Below are 21,611 nucleotides of genomic sequence, written 5' to 3'. Positions count from 1 at the left end.
CCGCCGTCCAGGCTGCTCGCACTCGCCGGGGAACCCTGCGGGGTCACAGCGCGGACCTGCCGGGACCTGGAGGGACGACGATGAAGATGAGGAGACACAGGGACGGGCGCAGCGGGTGGCGGTCGGCGGTCAGAGGGCGAGGCCCACAGCCAAGGATCCCAGCCCGCACGAGCGCCCAGTCGAGTCCTGGACCAGCGGGACTGCTCCTTTGTGGTCAGGATGGCCGAGCGGTCTAAGGCGCTGCGTTCAGGTCGCAGTCTCCCCTGGAGGCGTGGGTTCGAATCCCACTCCTGACAACCTTATCTTTTTGACCTCCCGAGAGACCGCACCTGCGTAGATCTGTGCAAACTTCTGCTGCTTCGGAGCCTTTGGAGTGAGGGATGGCGTGGTGCGGTGGACAGAGCTGGCGCGCAGGCGGGGCCCGCGGCATCGCAGTCTGGGCTCTGCCTGAGCGTCGCTCCGGCCCTGATGGCCTCCTCCCGGCCCCGGTACCCTGGACCCCGCTATCCTCCCGCCCGCGCTTCCCACACGCGAGCCTAGAGGCGCCTGGACGCTGGTTCCAGGGCGGTGGCGGCGGAGTCGGAGGTGGCGGTGGCATCCGGGGACTGGGCGGCCCGGGGAGGGGTGACGAGCGGCCCAGGCGTCGGTCCGGAGCCGGGACTCTCCGCGGCCCTCGCCCTGGCCTGCAGGCTCCATCCGTCCAGGACTCAGGCTCTGGCGGGGAGAGAGCAGCTCGCGGTGCTGAGACCTTGGGGCGCACAGGTTGTGTGTGCGTCAGGTGGAGAGTGTGGGCACAGCATGGGTGGTTCAGTGGTAGAATTCTCGCCTGCCACGCGGGAGGCCCGGGTTCGATTCCCGGCCCATGCAGACACCAGCTCCTTTTGGACACCTCTGAGGTCCACAGTGCCCACGTCCAAGTTACAGCGCGCAGCACAGCTCCTGGACACTTCCGGCTGACCTCCAGACCTCCAAGGTTCCAGCGCCTCACCTCAGCCAAACAGGTTCCACTGCCTCGCTCTGCCACAGCTACAGACCCCACTTGCATTCTTGGCCTCCCCTGACACACTAGTGCTAGCCTCTAGCTCCAACCAGAGGCCCCGACCCAGTCCTCAGGACTCCCATCCTAGAAGGCCATCCCCACACAGCGTCCCCTCCTCCAATGGACTCTTCTCCAGTCCCTATTTGTGCCTCCTTTGCTCAGAGGCAAGTCAGCGTGACCAAGAGGGTGCCTTCTTGCCAGAAGCCATCTTTGCCCCACACCAATCTGTCCCGAATGGAGCCAGGGGGGCATGGAGTGTGGATCCACAGCAGGGCGCCTGACCGGAACTCTCGGGTCTCTGCGTCCTGTGTCCTCTTGTTCCTACTGATGGGTGGGCTGGGGGGAGAGACAGACTCAGACCCAGACAGAGAGACACACTCATAGACAGGCAAAGGGAAGCTGATGCACTGCCCAGGGAGGCACAATGGACGTGAACTGACAATGGCGCTCTGAGACCTGGCCTCCTGCAGGCTGCTGTGCTGGGCATCCTCACCCCCCAGGCCTGCCAGCCCTCTCTAGCTAGCTCCCTCTGCCATAGACTCTGTCCTGCACACCTCCTCCAGCCTCCAGCAGCTGCACCCTGTGTCCCTTCTTCCCGGCAGACCCCTCTGTGCCCTGGACTGCGCTGGGATATCACCAAGGAAAGCCTTCACCCCTCAGTCGCCCAGACACACCACCCGCCTACCTCCCACCCACCTGCCTGGAACAAGGCCCTTTCTCACCGCAGGCAACTGCCTGGCCACTTCCCCTGTCAGCCCGAGGAGCCTGCTCTCTGTCTTGGACAAAGGCCAGTGGGAGGGGTTGGGCCACCGCAGCTTTGTGGGAAACAGAGCCCAGCGGGTCTAGGGTTGACTTTGGGGAGCAGTCACAGCTCAGAGCAGACAGCTGACAAGAGCAAGAGAGACTGGGTGGTGCTGCTGGGGGATGGGGCCGTTTCCCCTGCTGCTGCTGCTGCTGCTGCTGCTGCTCCTGGTTCTGCTTTTGCTGGTCCTGCTGCTGGTGGTACTGGTGACCAAGCAGCACTAGTACCAGATCCAAGATCCAAATCCTAGTTGATCTTGCTATTGGGATCCAACACAAAAAAACGAAAGCAACATGGAGTGAGAAAGGTTTGTTTCTTATTATAGCTCATAAGTACCGAACTGGGGGGAGTGGGGGAAAGGGGAAATGTGGAAATGGAGGCTGTAAATGATTTGAGGTTGGGGGTGGGGGGCAGGTTTGGACCAGAAGGCAGGAACTGATGCAGAGGTTATGGGTGAGGGCTGCTTGCTAGCTTGTTCTTCTGCTCTCTTACCCAACTCAGGACCATCTGCCCAAAGAATTGGCACCGACCACCCACAACCACACCCACACCCACTCCTGCACCCACTCCCGCACTCCCACATCAATCATGGATTAAGGCAACAGCTTTGATCACCCCACAGATTCTCTTTCAAAGTTCAAAGCCCAAGTCCCCTACAATTCCTTAGTGTCATAACTGTGTCAACTCTGAGCTCCTGCAAAACCAAATTAATAAAGCTTCCAGGAACAACCTCCCGCCCCCGACTCCTACTCCCAAGTAAAACACATCAAGAGGGAAGAAGAATCAGGACACAATCGCAGACATAGCAGAACAAAACCAAACTAATACTCCAAAGCCCAGGGCCTGCCATCTCCTGTTCACTGGCTGTCTTGGGTGCCACTTCCCTGACTCTGTATGACTGGACTCCTGCTACGTTTGTGGGTTCTTCTTTCTTCCACCCTTATCCACCCTTTTCTTCTTCTTCTTCAACCGGCTAACACTAGATAGGAGAGAAAAGAAGATAGAGAGGAAAGGGGGTGGCCTTATGGTTGGACTTCTGCATGCTGATGAGGTGCCTTCAACTCCTAGGGGCAAGTTTCATCTTCACCATCAGGATATTTAACACCTTCACCTCCTCTTCTTCCTCCTTCTCCTCCTTCTCCTCTGTGTTATCCTCCTGTTCTTCTTCATCCCTTTCCTCCTCCTCTTTCACCTTTTCCTCTCAGTACCTCTCTTCTTCATGTATTTCTTCTAATTCTTATTCTTTTTTTCCGTCTTTCTCTTTTACATCTCCTGATTCTCCTCCTCTTTTTAATTGTATTACTTTCTTAATATTTTCCTCTCTTTTTCCTTCTTCCTTTTATTTCTGCTTCTTCTTTTTCGTCTTCTCTTTCACTACCTTCTCCTTCCATTTCTATTACTTCTTTTCCTCTTCGTTTTCTCCTTCTTCTTCCTCCTCTATTTTTTTCTCCATTTCCTATTTCTTTTTCTTCTACTTTCTCTTCTTTTCCCTCTCCTAATTCTAATTTGTCAATTCACGACTGCTTAACATACCACAACCAAATGCAACGAACAGCAAGCAATAAATAACCAGCCAACAACCCATCCATCCTGGACTCAGGCTCTGTCAGGGAGAGAGCAGCTGACCAGTGCTCCCTAGTTGATGAACCTGTGGGCGCATCAGGTATGCAGTATTCCATAGCATGGGTGGTTCAGTGGTAGAATTCTCGCCTGCCACGCGGGAGGCCCGGGTTCGATTCCCGGCCCATGCAGAATCCACTCCCTTTTGGTTTGGAGACCTGTAAGGTCTCACAATGCCCTACACCAAGTACAGACAGAGCACAGCACAGCTCCTGGACACTTCTACCTGTGGAAGGGCAGCCTCCAGAGCCTATCCTCAGGAACCCCACCCTAGAGGGCCATTGCCGCACAATGTCCTCTCTTGGACTCTTCTCCAGGCCTCCAGACCCTAGTTGTACCTACTTTGTGCAAAGGCAGCCTTGCTCTCCCACAGCTACAGCCCCCACTCCCTTCGCAGTCCACTTCAAAGCACTTGCATTCTTGGCCTCCCCTGACACACTAGTGCCAGCCCCTAGCTCTGACCAGAGGTGACCACTACCCCGCCCACCTGCCCGGAGAAAGGCCCTTTCTCACCGCAGGCAACTGCCTGGCCACTTCCCTGCTCTCTGCCTTGGACAAAGGCGAGTGGGAGGGGTTGGGCCACCACAGCTTTGTGGGAAACAGAGCCCAGCGGGTCTAGGGTTGACTTTGGGGAGCAGTCACAGCTCAGAGCAGACAGCTGACAAGAGCAGGAGAGACTGGGTGGTGCTGCTGGGGGATGGGGCCGTTTCCCCTGCTGCTGCTGCTGCTCCTGGTTCTGCTTTTGCTGGTCCTGCTGCTGGTCCTGCTGCTGGTGGTGCTGGTGACCAAGCAGTACTAGTACCAGGTCCAAGATCCAAATCTTAGTTGATCTTGCTATTGGGATCCAACACGATGACAGAAAGCAACTTGAGTGAGAATGGTTCATTTCTTATTATAGCTCATAAGTACTGGACTGGGGGAAGTTGGGGAAAGGGGAGAATGTGGGAGTGGAGTGGGAGGGTTTTTAGGGGTTGGGGATGGGGGGCGTGTGGACCAGAAGGCAGGAACTTATGCAGAGGATATGGGTGAGGGCTGGTTGCTAGTTTCCTCTTCTGCTCTCTTACACAACTCAGGACCCTCTGCCCAAGGATCGGCACCAACCACCCACAACCACACCCACTCCCACACCCACTCCTGTACCCACTCCCGCACTCCCACATCAATCATGGATCAAGGCAACAGCTTTGATCACCCCACAGATTCTCTTTCAAAGCTCAAAACCCAAGTCCCCTACAATTCCTTAGTGTCATAACTGTGTCAACTGTGGGCTCCTGCAAAACCAAATTTATAAAGCTTTCACCACCAACCCTACTCCCAAGTAAAACACAACAAGAGGGATGAAGAATCAGGACACAATCGCAGACACAGCAGAGCAAAACCAAAGTCTAAGACTCCAAAGCCCAGGGTCTGCCATCTGTTCCCTGGCTGTCTTGTGGGTGCCACTTCCCTGACTCTCTATGACTGGACTCCTGCTACGTTTGTGGGTTCTTCTTTCATCCACCCTTCTCCACCCTTTTCTTCTTCTCCTTCAACCTGCTCACACTATATAGGAGAGAAAAGAAGATAGAGATGAAAGGGGGTGGCCTAATGGTTGGACTTCTGCATGCTGATAAGGTGCATTCAGCTCTAGGGGCAAGTTTCATCTTCACCATCAGGAGACTGCTTCTCCTCTTCCTCCTCCTCCTCCTCTTCCTCCTCTTTCTCCTCCTACTCCTTCGTGTTCTCCTCCTGTTCCTCTTCCTCCCTTTCCTCATCCTCCTTGTCCTCCTCTTCAACTTTTCCTCTCAGCACATCTCTCTCTTCTTCTTTATCATGTATTTCTTCTAATTCTTATTCTTTTTATATTTTTATTAATTACATTTATTCACTTTGTTTCCCACCTGTAGTTCCCTCCCTCCTCTCTTCCCAATCTCACCCTCTCTCTCTCTTCTCCACCCATGAACCTCCCCCAGTCCACAGAAAGAGGAGGTCTTCCTCTCCTTCCTTCTGATCCTAACAGGTCTCATCTGGAGTGGTTACATTGTCTTCCTCTATGGCCTGGTAAGGCTGCTCCCTCCTCAGGGGGAGGTGATCAAAGAGCAGGCCAATCAGTTCATGTCAGAGACAGTCTCTGTTCCCATTACTATGGAACCCACTTGGACACTGAACTGCCATGGGCTATATCTGTGCAGGGGTTCTAGGTTATCTCCGTGAATGGTCCTTGTTTGGGGTATCAGTCTCAGCAAAGACTCCTGTGCCCAGAATGTTTGGTCTATTGCTCTCCTTGTGGAGTTCCTGTCTTCTCCAGTTCTTAGCCACTTCTTTCATAAGATTCCCTGTGCTCTGCCTAAAGTTTGGCTATGAGTCTCATCATCTGCTTCGATACCCTGTAGGACAGAGTCTTTCAGAGGCCCTCTGTGGTAGGCTCCTGTCCCATTCCCTGTTTTCTCCCTCTTCTGATGTCCATCCTCTTTGCCTTTCTGAATGAGGATTTAGGATCTTAGCCAGAGTCCTCCTTCTCAATTAGCTTCTTTAGGTGTACAGAATTTAGTAGGTTTGTCCTATTTTACATATCTAATATCCACTTATGAGTGAGTATATACCCTGTGTGTCTTTCTGATACCTCATGCAGGATCATCTTTTCCAGTTCCCACCTTTTGCCTGCAAATTTCATGATTCCTTTGTTTTTGATTGTTGAGTAATATTCCATTGGGTAAATGTACCACAATTTCTGCATCCATTCCTCAACTGAGTGGCATCTGGGTTGTTTCCAGGTTCTGGCTATTCCAAATAAAACTGCTACAAATATGGTTGAGCAAATGTCCTTGTTGTATACTTGATCCTCTTTTGGATATATGCCTAGGAGTAGTATAGCTGGATCTTGAGATAGCAGTATTCCTAGTTGTCTGAGAAAGCACCAGATTGATTTCCAAAGTGGTTGTACAGGTTACATTCCCACCAGCAATGGAGGAGGGTTCTCCTGTCTCCACATCCTCTCCAGCATGTGTTGTCACTTGAGTTTTTGAACTTAACCATTCTGATGGGCTTATGGTGAAATCTCAGGGTTGTTTTGATTTGCATTTTCCTGATGAGTAAGGATGTTGAGCATTTTTTAAGTGTTTCTCTGCCATTCCATATTCCTCTATTGAGAATTCTCTGTTTAGCTCTGTATCTCATTTTTAATTGGATTACTTGATTTGTTGCTGTTTAACTTCTTGAGTTCTTTATAGTTTCTGCACATTATTAGGGTTGGTGAATATCTTTACCCAATCTGTAGGCAGTCATTTTGTTCTGACGACAGTGTTCTTTGCTTTACAGAAGCTTTTCAATTTCATGAGGTCCCATTTATTGATTGTTGCTCTTAGAGCCTGTGCTGTTGGTGTTCTGTTCAGAAAGTTGTCTCCTGTGTCAATGAGTTCAAGGTTCTTCCCCACTTTTTCTTCTAACAGGTTTAGTATATCTGGTTTTTTATTGAGGTCATTGATCCACTTGGACTTTAGTTTTGTGCAGAGTGATAAGTATGGATCTATTTGCATTTTTATACATGTAGACATCCAGTTAGACCAGCACCGTTTGTTGAAGATGCTATCTTTTTTCCATTGTATGGTTTTGGCCTCTTTGTCAAACATCAGGTGTCCATAAGTGTGTGGATTTATTTCAGGGTCTTCTATTCGATTCCTTTGATCCACCTGTCGGTTTCTATGCCAATACCATGCAGTTTTGGTATTGTTGCTAAATAATACAACTTGAGATCACAGATGGAGATACCTCCAGAAGATCTTTTATTGTAGAGGATTGTTTTTGCAATTTTGGGTTTCTTGTTATTCCATATGAAGTTGAGAATTTTTCTTTCAAGGTCTGTAAAGAATTCTGTTGGAAAAACAAGGACATCATGACCTTTGCAGGCAAATGGTGGGATCTAGAAAAGACCATCCTGAGTGAGGTATCCCAGGAGCAGAAAGACACACATGGGATACCCTCACTTATAAGAGGATACTAAACCTATAAGATAGGATACACATACTAACATCTGTACACCTAAAGAAGATAAACAAGAAAGAGGACCTGGGGTAAGATGATCAATTTTCACTTAGAAAGACAAATGGGATGGATATTGGAAATAGGAGAAAACAAGTAACAGGACAGGAGCCTACCACAGAGGGCCCCTGAAAGACTACCTAGCAGTGTATCAAAGCAGATGCTGGGACTCATAACCAAACCTTGGGCAGAGCACAGGGAATCATATGAAAGAATGGGTGGGGAGGTAATATGACTTGGAGAGGACAGAAGCTCTACAAGGTCCAAATATATATGGGCACAGGGGTCTTTTCTGAGACTGTTTCTTCAACCAAAGACCATGCATGGGTATAATCTAGAACCCCTGCCCGGATGTAGCCCACAGCAGCTCAGTATCCAAGTGGGTTCCCTAGTTCGGGGAACAGGTACTGTCTCTGACATGAATTCAATGGCTGGCTCTTTGACCTTCCCTCATATTGAGGGAGGAGCAGCCTTGCCAGGCCACAGAGAAGGACATTGCAGCCAGTCCTGAAGAGACCTGATAAGCTAGGATAGGATGGAAGGGGAGGAGGACCTTACCCATCAGTGGACTTAAAGAGGAGACAGGGAGGAGATGAGGGAGGGAGGGTAGGATTGGGAGGGAATGAGAGAGGGGGCTATAGCTGGGATACAAAGTGAATAAACTGTAACTCATATTAAAAATAAAAATTTAAAATAAAAAAATAAAAAAAGAATTCTGTCGGTAATTTGATGGGAGTTACATTGAATCTGTAGATTGCTTTTGGTAAGATGGCCATTTTTACTATGTGAATCCTGCCAAGCCTTGAGCACGGGAGATCTTTCCATCTTCTGATATCTTCTAATGCTTTCTTCAGAGACTGGAATTTTTTCATACAAGTTTTTGACTAACTTGGTTAGGGAAACACCAAGGTACCTTATGTCCTTTGTGGCTGTTGTGAAGGGTGTTGCTTCCCTAATTCTTTCTCAGTCTTTTATATACAGGAGGGCTACTCAGTTTTGTTGTTATTAATTTTGTATCCAGCCACTTTGCTGACAGTGTTCATCAGCTGTAGGAGTTTCCTAGTAGAATTTTTGGGGTCACTCAGGTATACTATCATTTCATCTGCAAATAGTGATACAAATAATTTCCAATTTGTATCCCCTTGATCTACTTTAATGGTCTTATTGCTCTAGCCAGGACTTCAAGAACTGCTGAAGAGATATGGAGAGAGTGGGCAACCTTGTCTTGTCCCTGATTTCAGTGGGATTGCTTTAAGTTTCTCTCCGTTCAGTTTGATGTTAGCTATAGGCTTGCTGAATATTGCCTTTACTATGTTCAGGTATGTACCTTGTATCCCGTATCCCTGATCTCTCCAAGACTTTAAACATGAATGGATGTTGGATTTTGTCAAATGTTTTTTCAGCATCTAAGGAGATTATCATGTTTTTTTTTTTCTTTCAGTTTGTTTATATGGCAGATCACATTGATGGATTTCCGTATATTGAACCACCCCTGCATACCTGGGATGAAGCCTACTTGGTCAGAGTGGATATCTTTGATGTGTTCTTGGATTCAGTTTGCAAGTATTTTGTTGTGTATTTTTGCATCAATGTTCATAAGAGAGATTGGCCTGAAATTCTTTGTTGGGTGTTTGTGAGGTTTAGGTACCAAGGTGACTGTGACTGTGGCTTCATAGAATGAGTTTGGTGGTGTTCCTTCTGTTTCTATTTTGTGGAAGAGTTTGAAGAGTATTAATTACTGTTAGCTCTTCTTTGAAGGTCTAGTAGAATTCTGAGCTGAAACCAACTGGCCTGGGCATATTTTGGATGAGAGACTTTTGATGACTGCTTTTTTTTTTTTTTTTCCCATAAGGGATATAGTACTATTTACTTGATTTACCTCATCTTGATTCAGCTTTGGTAAATGGAACCTAACAAGAAAATTGTCCATTTCATTTAGATTTTCAAATTTTGTGGCATGTAGGCTTTTGAAGTAAGACCTAATGATTGTTTGGATTTCCTCAGTGTCTGTCATTATGTCCCTCTTTTCCTTTCTCATTTTGTTTATTTGGATAGTGTCTCTCTGCCTTTAGTTAGCTTGGCTAAGGGTTTGTCTATCTTGTTGATTTTCTCAAAGAACCAGCCCTTACTTTCATTGATTCTTTGAATTGTTTTATTTGTTTTTAATTTACAGATTTCTGCCCTGAGTTTGATTATTTCCAACCGTCAGCTCATTTTGATGTGTCTGCTCCTCTTTTTCCCCCCTAGGGATTTCAGGTGTGCTGTTAAGTTGTTTGTATGAGATGTTTCCAATTTCTTCTCAAAGGCACACAGTGCTATGAACTTTCCTCTTAGCACTGCTTCCATTGTGTTCCATAAGTTTGGGTATGTTGTGTCTTCATTTTCATTGAATTCTGGGAAGACTTTAATTTCTTTCTTTATTTCTTCCCTGATCCAGCTGTCATTGAGTATCAAGTTGTTCAGTTTCCATGTGTGTGTTGGCTTTTTGCTATTTCTGTTGTTGTTGTTGAGGTCCAGCGTTAGTCCCTGTTGATCAGATAGGATACAAGGGATTATTTGAAATCTTCTTGTATCTGTTGAGGCTTGTTTTGGGACCAGCTACATGGTTTATTTTGGAGAAGGTTCCATGAGGTGCTGAGAAGGCAAATTCTTTTGTGTTTGTGTGAAAGATTCTGTAGATGTCTCTTAGGTCCATTTGATTCATGACCTCTTTTAGAGTTATTGTTTCCTTTTTTTTTTTTTTTAATTTCTGTTGTGTTGACCTGTCCTTTGTTGAGAGTGGGGTGTTGAAGTCTCCCTTTATTAATGTGTGGAAATGTCTGTGTGGCTTACGTTTTATTAATGTTTTATTTTTACAATGTCAGTACCCTTGTATTTGGGGCATAGGTGTTCAGGATTGTGATGTCTTCCTGGTGGAATTTTCCTTTGATGGGTATGAAGTGTCCTTCCCCATCTTCTTTTATTAATTTTGGTTGAAAGTCTCTGTTATTAGATTTTTAATGGCTACTCCTGCTTGCTTCTTGGGTCCATTTGCTTAGAAACCCTTCCTCCAGCCCTTTACTCTGACCTGTCTGTGCCCACCGCTAGGGCCCTGCGCGTCGCCTGCCCCTTCCCACACTCGCTGCCTGGGGGTGGGGGGTGTCTGAGGGGGGTTAGAGGCGCCAGACATGGAGCTCGAGGGCTGGGGGCCTGGCAGCCGCTGAGGACGCACGCCTTCGGGCATGGAGCTCGGGCCCAAGGGGCAGAGTCGCTGGGCCAACCGTCTGGCTAAAAATATCACCAGGCCTCCCCGTCGGGGAATCAAACCCCAGTCTCCCGAGTGACAGGCGGGGATACTCACCACTATGCTAACGAGGACCACAACGCAGACTCCCACTCTGGCCTCAACTCCCACAGGCGCCCTCGGCTCCGTCCCCGACGACCACGACCTCCGCGCTCAGCCCGGGAGCCTCCAGGACGCGAAGCTGCCACCGCCTCCTCCCCCAGGGCGGGAAGCCGCGGCCCCATGACCGCGTGTGGCCGAGCCCCTGCGCCTCCGGGCAGCAGAGCCGGGGCTGACGGCGGAGCAGCGCCCGGGGCCCCGCCGACGGCCGCCGTCCAGGCTGCTCGCACTCGCCGGGGAGCCCTGCGGGGTCACAGCGCGGACCTGTCGGGACCTGGAGGGACGACGATGAAGATGAGGAGACACAGGGACGGGCGCAGCGGGTGGCGGTCGGCGGTCAGAGGGCGAGGCCCACAGCCAAGGCTCCCAGCCCGCACGAGCGCCCAGTCGAGTCCTGGACCAGCGGGACTGCTCCTTTGTGGTCAGGATGGCCGAGCGGTCTAAGGCGCTGCGTTCAGGTCGCAGTCTCCCCTGGAGGCGTGGGTTCGAATCCCACTCCTGACAACCTTATCTTTTTGACCTCCCGAGAGACCGCACCTGCGTAGATCTGTGCAAACTTCTGCTGCTTCGGAGCCTTTGGAGTGAGGGATGGCGTGGTGCAGTGGGCGGAGCTGGCGCGAGGCGGGGCCCGCGGCATCGCAGTCTGGGCTGCGTGCGCGTGAGCGTCGCTGCGCCCCCGACGGCCTCCTCCCTGCCCGGTGCCCTGGACCCCGCTCTCCTCCCGCCCCCGCTTCCCGCACGGGAGCCTAGAGGCGCGGACGCCAGCTCCAGGGCGTTGGCGGCGGGGTCGGAGGTGGCGGCAGGGTCGGAGGTGGCGGTGGCTTCTGGGGCCTGGGCGGCCCGGGGAGGGGTGACGAGCGGCCCAGGCGTCGGTCCGGAGCCGGGACTCTCCGCGGCCCTCGCCCTGGCCTGCAGGCTCCATCCCTCAGACTCTGTCGGGGAAAGAGCAGGTCGCGGTGCTGAAACTGCCGAGGCGCACAGGCTGTGGGTGCGTCAGGTGGAGAGTGTGTGCACAGCATGGGTGGTTCAGTGGTAGAATTCTCGCCTGCCACGCGGGAGGCCCGGGTTCGATTCCCGGCCCATGCAGAGATATGCTCCTTTTGGAGACCTCTGAGCCTTGTTCTCCCACAGCCCCCACTCCCTTCGCAGTCCACTTCAAAGCACTTGCATTCTTGGCCTCCCCTGACACACTAGTGCCACTAGCCCCTAGCTCCGACCAGAGGTGACCACTACCCCACCCAGACCTCAGGACTCCCAGCCTAGAAGGCCATCCCCACACAGCGTCCCCTTCTCCAATGGATTCTTCTCCAGTCCCTATTTGTGCCTCCTTTGCTCAGAGGCAAGTCAGCGTGACCAAGAGGGTGCCTTCTTGCCAGGAGCCATCATTTCTCCCTACTGGAGCGAGGGGGGCATGGAGTGTGGATCCACAGCAGGGCGCCTAATCCTCTGGGTCTCTTTTCTTGGATCTGGAGGTATGCAGACCGGAACTCTTGGGCCTCTGTGTCCTGTGTCCTCGTGCTCCTACGGATGGGTGGGCTGGGGGGAGAGACAGACTCAGACCCAGACAGAGAGACACTCCCATACAAAGGCAAAGGGAAGCTGATGCGCTGATGTGCCCAGGGAGGCACAAGGGTCATGAACTAACAATGGCATTCTGAGACCTGGCCTCCTTCTGGCTGCTGTGCCGGGCATCCTCACCCCCGGGCCTGCAAGCCCTCTCTAGCTAGCTCCCTCTGCCATAGACTCTGTCCCGCACACCTCCTCCAGCCTCCCAGCAGCTGCACCCTGTGTCCCTTCTTTCCGGCCGACCCCTCTGTGCCCTGGACTGCGCTAGGATATCACCAAGGAAAGCTTTCACCCCTCAGTCACCGAGACTCACCACCCGCCTACCTCCTGCCCACCTGCCCGCAGAAAGGCCCTTTCTCACCGCAGGCAACTGCCTGGCCACTTCCCCTGTCAGCCCGAGGAGCCTGCTCTCTGCCTTGGACAAAGGCGAGTGGGAGTGGATGGACCACAGCATCTTTGTGGGAAAGAGAGCCCAGCGGGTCTAGGGTTGTCTTTGGGGTGCAGTCACAGCTCAGAGCAGACAGCTGAGCAGGAGAGACAGGGTGGTGCTGCAGGGGGATGGGGCCGTTTCCCCTACTGCTGCTGCTGCTGCTGCTGCTGCTGCTGCTGCTGCTGCTGCTCCTGGTTCTGCTTTTGCTGGTCCTGGTTCTGGTGGTCCTGGTGACCAAGCAGCACTAGTACCAGATCCAAGATCGAAATCTTAGTTGATCTTGCTATTGGCATCCAACACCCTGACCAAAAGCAACTTGAGTGAGAATTATTCATTTCTTATTATAGCTCATAAGTACCATATTCGGGGGAGGGGGGTAAGGAAATGAATGGAATGGAGTGGGAGGGTTTTTAGGGGTTGGGGATGGGGGGCGGGATTGGACCAGAAGACAGGAACTGATGCAGAGGCTATGGGTGAGGCCTGGTTGCTAGCCTGCTCAGCCTGCTCTAGTACCCAAATCAGGACCATCTGCCCAAGGATCGGCACCAACCACCCACACCCACTCCCACATCCACACCCACTCCCGCACTCCCACATCAATCATGGGTCAAGGCAACAGCACCCCACAGATTCTCTTTCAAAGTTCAAAGCCCAAGTCCCCTACAATTCCTTAGTGTCATAACTGTGTCAACTCTGAGCTCCTGCAAAACCAAATTTATAAAGCTTCCACGAACAACCCCACCACCCTCAACTCCTACTCCCAAGTAAAACACATCAAGAGGGAAGAAGAATCAGGACACAATCGCAGACACAGCAGAGCAAAACCAAAGTCTAACACTCCAAAGACCAGGGTCTGACATCTCCTGTTCACTGGCTGTCTTGTGGGTGCCACTTCCCTGACTCTCTATGACTGGACTCCTGCTACGTTTCTGGGTTCTTCTTTCTTCCACTCTTCTCCATCCTTTTCTTCTTCTCCTTCAACCTGCTAACACTAGAGAGGAGAGAAAAGAAGATAGAGATGAAAGGGGGTGGCCTAATGGTTGGACTTCTGCATGCCGATGAGGTGCATTCAGCTCCTAGGGGCAAGTTTCATCTTCACCATCAGGAGACTGCTTCTCCTCTTCCTCCTCCTCTTCCTCTTCCTGCTCTTGTACCTCTTTCTTCTCCGTGTTCTCTTCCTGTTCCTCTTCCTCCCTTTCCTCATCCTCCTTGTCCTCCTCTTCAACTTTTCCTCTTGGCACGTCTTTCTCTCCTTTTTTAAAATGTATTTCTTCTATTTTTATTCCTTTATATATATTTATTATTAGAGTTTATTCACTTTGTTTCCCACCTGTAGCTCCCTCCCTCCTCTCTTCCCAATCTCACCTTTTCTCCCTCTTCTCCATCCATGAACCTCCCCCAGTCCACTGAAAGAGGAGGTCTTCCTCTACTTCCTTCTGATCCTATCAGGTCTCATCAGGAGTGGCTGCATTGTCTTCCTCTATGGCCTGGTAAGGCTGCTCCCTCCTCAGGGGGAGGTGATCAAAAAGCAGGCCAATCAGTTCATGTCAGAGACAGTCCCTGTTCCCATTGTTATGGAACCCACTTGGACACTGAACTGCCATGGGCTACATCTGTGCAGGGGTTCTAGTTTTTCTCCATGAATGGTCCTTGTTTGGAGTATCAGTCTCAGCAAAGCCCCCTGTGCTCAGAATTTTTGGTCTGTTACTCCCCTTGTGGTGCTCCTGTCCTCTCCAGTTCTTACCCACTTCTTTCATAAGATTCCCTGTGCTCTGCCTAAAGTTTGGCTATGAGTCTCACATCTGCTTTGATACCCTGCAGGGTAGAGTCTTTCAGAGGCCCTCTGTGGTAGGCTCCTGTCCCATTCCCTGTTTTCTCCCTCTTCTGATGTCCATCCTCTTTGCCTTTCTGAATGAGGATTGAGGATCTTAGCCAGAGTCCTCCTTCTCGATTAGCTTCTTTATGAGTACAGATGTTAGTAGGTTGATCCTATATTATATGTCTAATATCCACTTATGAGTGAGTATATACCCTGTGTGTCTTTCTGATTCTGGGACACCTCATGCAGGATCATCTTTTCCAGTTCCCACCATTTGCCTGCAAGTTTCATGATTTCTTTGTTTTTTATTGTTGAGTAATATTCCATTGGGGAAATATACCACAATTTCTGTATCCATTCCTCACCTGAGGGTCATCTGGGTTGTTTCCAGCTTCTGGTTATTACAAATGAATCTGCTACAAACATGGTTGAACAAATGTCATTGTTGTATACTTGAGCCTCTTTTGGATATATGCCTAGGAGTGGTATAGCTGGATCTTGAGGAAGCACTATTCCTAATTGTCAGAGAAAGCACCAGATTGATTACCAATGTGGTTGTACAAGTTTACATTCCCACCAGCAATGGAAGAGTTTTCTCCTTTCTCCACAGCTTCTCCAGTATGTGTTGTCATTGAGTTTTTTATCTTAGCCATTCTGATGGGCGTATGGTGAAATCTCAGGGTCATTTTTTTCTTGCATTTCCCTGATGAGTAAGGATCTTGAGCATTTCTTTAAGTGTTTCTCTGCCATTCCATATTTCTTTATTGAGAATTCTCTGTTTAGCTCTGTACCCCATTTTTAATTGGATTACTATTTGTTGCTGTTTAACTTCTTGAGTTCTTTATATATTCTGGATATTAGCCTTTGTCAGATATAGGGTTGATGAAGATCCATTCCCAATCTGTAGGCAGTTGTTTTGTATGTTTATAGGCCTTTTCTTTATGTTGGGGAAATTTTCTTCTATGATTTTGTTGAAAATATTTTCTGGGCCTTGGAGATGGGAATCTCCTTTTTCCTCTATTCTGAAGAAAATCTCCTCAGCTTTTTGGGGATGGTCAACTGAATGGTGGTGCTTCTCAGGAATTGTCACAGTTCATTTCAGGCGTGTGGACCTGTGTGGTAACTGTGGTGTTCAGGAAGGCTCTCCTTTCATCTCTCATCATGAGAAGTCGTGGAGATGGCTGCCCTGCTGCTGGGTTTCTTGCTCTGAATTCAGTGAGCTGCTGCTGCTGCTCTTGAGCTGCATTTGCTGGGTGCAGCCCTCTTGAAGATCCAGGGAGTCCCGTGGTTTTTCAGCTTGGCTAGGGATAACTGGTCACACCTTGGAGCAGTATCTGAGGGCTGCTCCAATGGATCTCAGGCATTTGTAGGTCTGAGGTTAGAGCTGTGTGCACCAGCATCCTAGGCGTAATCAATGGCAGGTGAGCACAGCACTCATATGTGCAGTAGAAACCAGAGCCCAGAGCCTGTGGGAGCCCAGAAACTTTTCTGGTAATGAGTGTCCTGAGGGTTGAACCTCATGTTTTCCCTGCTGTAGTGTTTCCTCCCGACAGGGACACCCAGACTGGGGTGTATTGGGGTCTGCAGTTCTGTGTGGGATGGCGAGTAGAACACATAGGCACAGACATGTGGCTCTGCCTTTCTGGCTACTGGGCACCTGGGCACCTGCAGGAACCAGAGAACTTTTCCTGAGAACTTTTTGGGGGAGGAGGAGTGTCAGCTGAGTGTTCTGAGGTCAGACCTGCTGTTCCCCTCACTGTGGGCTTCCACCCGACAGAGAAACTCAGTCTCTGGTGCCCTGGGGCCCTCAGTTCTGTCTGGGACGGTGAGCCGTGCTCACAGGCAGGACTCTGTGCTGGCTGCTGTGCACCCCACTCTGGACTCAGTGCTGGGAGCCCGCCGGACCCAGTGTCCTTTCCCAGGGATTGTCTGGGTGACCTAAAGTCGGTCCCCATCGCTTCCTGCTCTGTGGGGTTTTCTCTCCACGAGAAATCCCAGTCTCTGGTGTTGTGAAGCCCACAGTTCCATCTGGGACAGTGATCAGAGCACAATGGTGTGTGGCTCAAGGATAGCGACCCAACACCTGGCGGGATCCGGGAACTCTTCCCCGGTTTAGCTGGGTGACCTGAAGTGATTGAATCTCACACTGTGGGGTCCCCTCACCTGGGAAAAACACTCCATGGTGTTTTAGGGCCCAGAATTCCCTCTGCTGGTCACTGTGCTGACCCTGCTGTGCTGCTGGCCAGAAAGAGGCCAGAACACAGGCATCTTGGTTCCCAGATCTAATTCTTATTCTTTTTCTCCTTCTTTCTCTTTTACACCTCCTTCTGCTTCTCCTCCTCTTTTTAATTATATTACTTTCTTAATGTTTCCCTACCTTTCTCCTTCTTCCTTTTTTATTTCTGCTTCTTCTTTTTCCTCTTCTCTTTCATATCCTTCTCCTTTTTCCTCTTCTATTACTTCTTTCCCTCTACATTTTCTCCTTTTTCTTCATCTTGTATTTCATCTCCATTTTCTATTTCTTTTTCTTCTACTCCCTCTTCTTGTCCCTCTCCTACTTCTCCTTTGTCAATTTATAACGACTTAACAAACCACAACCTAATTTTAAAACAGCAAGCACCAATCACCATACAGCCCAGCCCTTCATATACCCTCTGAAATGTCAAGCCTGGGTGCCAAGCCTGGGCTGCTTCCCAGGACCCCTTCCGGTCATGGTGGGGCTGCAACTTAGGGTGAGCCTTCAGGAATGTCCCCTCTCAGCCTCTCCTTCCAGGACGCCATCCCCACTGTAGTGAGGGAATGACAGAGTCTGTGCTCCTCGGGGTCTGCCAGCTCCTCCCACTGTGCCTCTGCATGAGGTGGAGTCATCCCACTGCTCAGCACTGAGGATCCGACTCTGCCCCGGAGTGCCCGGACAGGTCGGACCGAGGGGACCAGGCAGTGAACATCACCGCTGGGCAAGAGGTTCCACTCCAACTTCCTGACTCACCCTCACACCAGCGTCCCCACTCCTCCCCACCCCTGCGGCCAAGGATCCCAAGAAACAACCTCCTGGCTTCGCCTCCGCTTGCCCGAGCAGCTCTGGGGACTGGAAGGGAAATCGTGGGGCTTCTGTCCCTGAGATGCTGGCTGCAGTCACCACACCGTGGGCATTCAGCTCTCCTGGGACATAGGGATCCACACTGACGACTCTACGGGGTTAGTGTCCCCCCCCTCGCAGTCCAGCGTCCACCCCAGCAACCACCACCACCACCTGCACCAGCAGCATCTGCACCAGCACCATATTCCAATCACCGGTATTCCCTGGAGTTCTTCAGAGCGGTATGCACATATCTCTTCTACATCCATGCCTCCATCCATCTGTCTGTCTCTGTGTCTGTCTCTGTCTGTCTCTGAGTCTGTGTGTGTGTGAAATGAACGAAATCTCTACAGTTGTTTGAAGCTGACATTCCTCGTGAGGAGTCCAGGGAAGCTGAGAGGGAGCATGTGAAGCCTGGGAGGTTAGAGGTGCAGGTGAGACAGGTGAGGCAGGAGAGCAAGTGGGTGGGGTCAGCTAGAGGGTTGTTGCAGAGGGAAGAGCAGGTGATCAGGAACTGGAGTCGGGCAAAGGAAGGGGATGAATGTTGGTCATGCAGGACTTATGTCTGAGGATGGAGCTGGTGGTGGTCCTGTGATGATGTCGGGTGTGTGGGCTGCACGTGAGGAGATGCAGCAAGGCTCAGGCAGCAGGGTGCAAAGTTGTTGTCTGCACGCAGAGAGGGTCAGTGGACGCTTCCAGGAGGAAAAGGATGATGAGTGCAGAGAGGTTCCAGTGGAAAAAAGATGCTGTGTGTGCAGGGAGGGTGTCTGTGAGGCCACGGTCGTTGGTAAAGAGAAGGGCAATGTTGCATGAGGTGTGGAGAGACAGCGGAAGCAGGGCAAGAAGAAGAAAAAAAAAGAGGTTTCCCTGACCTGGAATCGAACCCAGGCCGTGGTGGTGAGAGCGCCAAATCCTAACCACTAGACCACCAGGGAGCGAAAAGATATACAAATCGCATCTCTATTCCTGGAGAGAAACCAGCAGCCACTCTCCGACACAGCGCCCACATGCCAGCTTCATGGATCACCTGGGTTTGCACCAGCTGCCCTGCCATGCGCTGCCCCCTGCTCCCTGCCCCCTGCCCCCTGGCCACTGGCCACTGCCCCCTGCCCCCTGCCCCCTCTCCCTTCTCCTCTGTTCCGCACACCGTGCAGGTGAGGGGTCACTCATGGGCGTAGGTGATGCAATGGCAGCCGTAGTGCTGCAGTCACACCCCAATCTGACTGAGGACTGAGGAGAGCTGCGTCCCCGGAGCTCTCTGCAGTGACCTACAGGAAGGCAAGCGGGTTGCAGAGACTGCTCTGTCCACACTCGTCCTCACTGCGTAGACAAGCTTGGAGCAGAGGGGCCTTGTGGATACTGTAGTATTCAGGGACTCCTTGAGACTTGGGCGGTGCTTAAATTATCTACTTCTTATTACCTACTGGTTTTTAAAGCTAAGAAATGAGCCGTGCAGAGGTGGTGCGGCCTTTCAACCCAGCCCTGGAGAGGTAGATGTTGAGGAGATCTTTGATTCACCATGTGAGGGGCGTCTCTGTGTGTTCAATTCTGGGTTGCTAAACCGGCAGAGAGCTGAGCGCTGTGTGGACGTTGATGTCCTCCTGGAGCATCGCCTCCTCCTGTTGTGCAAAAGCTCTTCCTCTCCGCACTCAGCCACTCCCAGACACACTGCCGGCCACAGCGCCCACACGCCAGCTTCAAGGATCTCCCGGTCTGTCGGCTCAAGGTCTGCCCCGCCCTGGCAGTAGGACTGTGCTCGCTGCCACTTGGCCAGGAAGCAGAGCGCGCCCCGCCGGACCAGACGACGGACCATTCCTGCCTCTTCTCCTCCTGCTCCGCACAACCTCAAAACGTCTGGTGAATATGGCTCACAGGCTCCTTGGCAAAAGGTGGATACGCTGCGTTGGCCGGGAATCGAACCCGGGTCAACTGCTTGGAAGGCAGCTATGCTCACCACTATACCACCAACGCTGCCCATTCAACCCCCAGGACGGGCACCAGTGCCTCCCAGGTCGTCCACCCCTTTCCTGCACCGCCCCACGAAGGCCCCAACCCCCTCGCCAGCCGCCGTCTGCGCTCTTCCTTGCCCCAAGCGCGCCTCTCGCAACTCGCTGTCCTCCGGGCGCTCTCGGCTCCTCTGTTGCCACCGCGCACCAGGCCTGCCACGAGGCCGAGCGGTCTAAGGCGCTGCGTTCAGGTCTCACTCTCCCCTAGAGTCGTGTGTTCGAATCCCACTCCTGACAAGCTTTCCTTTTTTTTTCCCCATCCCACCCGACCGCGAGAAACCGCATCTGCGCAGACCTGTGCCTAGAGGAGAGCAGGATCCTCTCAGCATCCGCCAAACTCCGCTGCTCGGGAGCCGCCACCGCCTTCTCCGAAAAGAGAACCTCTCCTGCACTAGGCTCTGCATGAGACTTAGACACACACACACACACACACACACACACACACTTCTACCGCCTCCTCCTTCCTCCTCTACGCACCCCTGACTTGGTGCTCTCAGGGCCTTCCCCAGCGGGTCGCCACCCTGACCCGGAGCTGGCACGCAGGCGCGTCATGAAAGGCCCCTTTAATGTTTGTTTAAAAGTGTCTCAGGGGGCAAGAGAGATGGCTCAGTGGTTCAGAGAACTGGCTCCTCTTTCAGAAGACTTGAGTTCAGTTACCAACACACATGCACACATACACACACACACACAAATAAAAATAAAAATTTCTGTTAAAAAATGCTGCAACAACAAGAACAAAGCCATGCATGGTGGCCCACACCTTTATCCCAGCAATGGGGAGGCAGGGGCAGGCAGATCTCTGTGAGTTGGAGGCCAGCCTGGTCTACTTAATGAGTTCCAGGACATTAATGTACCCAGAGCTACAGAGTGAAACCTTTTCTCAAAACAAACAAAAAACCAAAACCAACCAATCAAACAATAACAATAACAAATCTTCTGTAAAATAAAATCTTTCCTAATTTAGTCAGTCCTGTGCTGCGTTCCTTGTCTATTACAGCTCCTTCTATTGGGCCATTATTAAGGCCCCATCTGTATGTTGAATCCTGGATTTCTACTCTTTCTTTCCTCCTCTTCCTCCTATTCCCCACCGCCCTCTATTTCTTGAAACAGCGTTTTCCATGTAGCCTTGACTGTCCAGGAACTCTCTCTGTTCTCCAGCCTGGTCTCAAACTCAAAGAGATCTGCCTACCTCTGCCTCCCAAGTGCTGGGATTAAAGGCCTGCACCACCACTGCCCAGTGATTTCTATTTCTATAGTAACATTCAGAGCCAAGGAATGTTTTAAAATCAGTTTTCTTTTCCTCCTAACTCACGTTTTCCCCCAACGACCTCCAGGTCTGTGGATCTAGAAAGGACTCTGTAGAACAGATCTAACTTGTGTTCACTCTTGTTTTGTGGTGTCTTGTTTTGCGTGGGTTCGAATCGCACTCCTGACCTGCTCACCCTTTTGCCATCCCACCCGACCCCAGAGACCCCATCTGCGCCTCTTTCCAGAACTTCTCCAGCGCGGCCACACACTCGCCAGCCCCGAACCTTTCCTGCCACACCTGTGCCTGGAGAGAGCGTCCTCTGACCATTCGCCAACTTCTGCTGCTCGGGAGCCGAGCCCGTGGGGTGCGGGGTGGGGGTGAGGGGTATCGGGGTCTGTGGGGGGCTGTGGGAGGCTGTGGTGGTTGTGTCGCTCTCCGTGGGGGAAAGTGGAGCGGCCCGGTGCCAGCGCCTTCTGCCACAGAGAACCTTGTCCTCGCCCACCACCACCACCCCAAGCCGCTCACGGCGGCCCAGACCTCGGCCCACGGCCTCTCGCCAGATCCATTCCCTGCGCCTCCTGCGGGAGAGCCTCTTGCTGGGT

The 21,611-nt window shown here is 51.4% G+C and overlaps 6 non-coding genes across 6 annotated transcripts; 5 read left to right on the top strand and 1 right to left on the bottom strand.

The window, feature by feature from the left end:
* The first annotated feature begins 213 nt into the window (after nucleotides 1–213).
* On the top strand, nucleotides 214–296 carry Trnal-cag (transfer RNA leucine (anticodon CAG)). The gene has a single exon. It is a non-coding gene; the product is annotated as a tRNA-Leu (tRNA).
* Nucleotides 297–796: 500 nt separating this feature from the next.
* On the top strand, nucleotides 797–867 carry Trnag-gcc (transfer RNA glycine (anticodon GCC)). Its single transcript has one exon. It is a non-coding gene; the product is annotated as a tRNA-Gly (tRNA).
* Nucleotides 868–3,521: 2,654 nt separating this feature from the next.
* On the top strand, nucleotides 3,522–3,592 carry Trnag-gcc (transfer RNA glycine (anticodon GCC)). Its single transcript has one exon. It is a non-coding gene; the product is annotated as a tRNA-Gly (tRNA).
* Nucleotides 3,593–11,281: 7,689 nt separating this feature from the next.
* On the top strand, nucleotides 11,282–11,364 carry Trnal-cag (transfer RNA leucine (anticodon CAG)). The gene has a single exon. It is a non-coding gene; the product is annotated as a tRNA-Leu (tRNA).
* A 511-nt stretch (nucleotides 11,365–11,875) lies between these two features.
* Nucleotides 11,876–11,946, top strand: Trnag-gcc (transfer RNA glycine (anticodon GCC)). Its single transcript has one exon. It is a non-coding gene; the product is annotated as a tRNA-Gly (tRNA).
* A 7,707-nt stretch (nucleotides 11,947–19,653) lies between these two features.
* Nucleotides 19,654–19,725, bottom strand: Trnag-ucc (transfer RNA glycine (anticodon UCC)). The gene has a single exon. It is a non-coding gene; the product is annotated as a tRNA-Gly (tRNA).
* Between the last annotated feature and the right edge of the window lie 1,886 nt (nucleotides 19,726–21,611).

The sequence above is a fragment of the Meriones unguiculatus genome, chromosome 11 (genome assembly GCF_030254825.1).
Source record: "Meriones unguiculatus strain TT.TT164.6M chromosome 11, Bangor_MerUng_6.1, whole genome shotgun sequence".
Lineage (NCBI taxonomy): Eukaryota > Metazoa > Chordata > Mammalia > Rodentia > Muridae > Meriones > Meriones unguiculatus.
The sequence above is the reverse complement of the archived record's forward strand: the minus strand, read 5'-3'. Positions and strand labels throughout refer to the sequence as shown.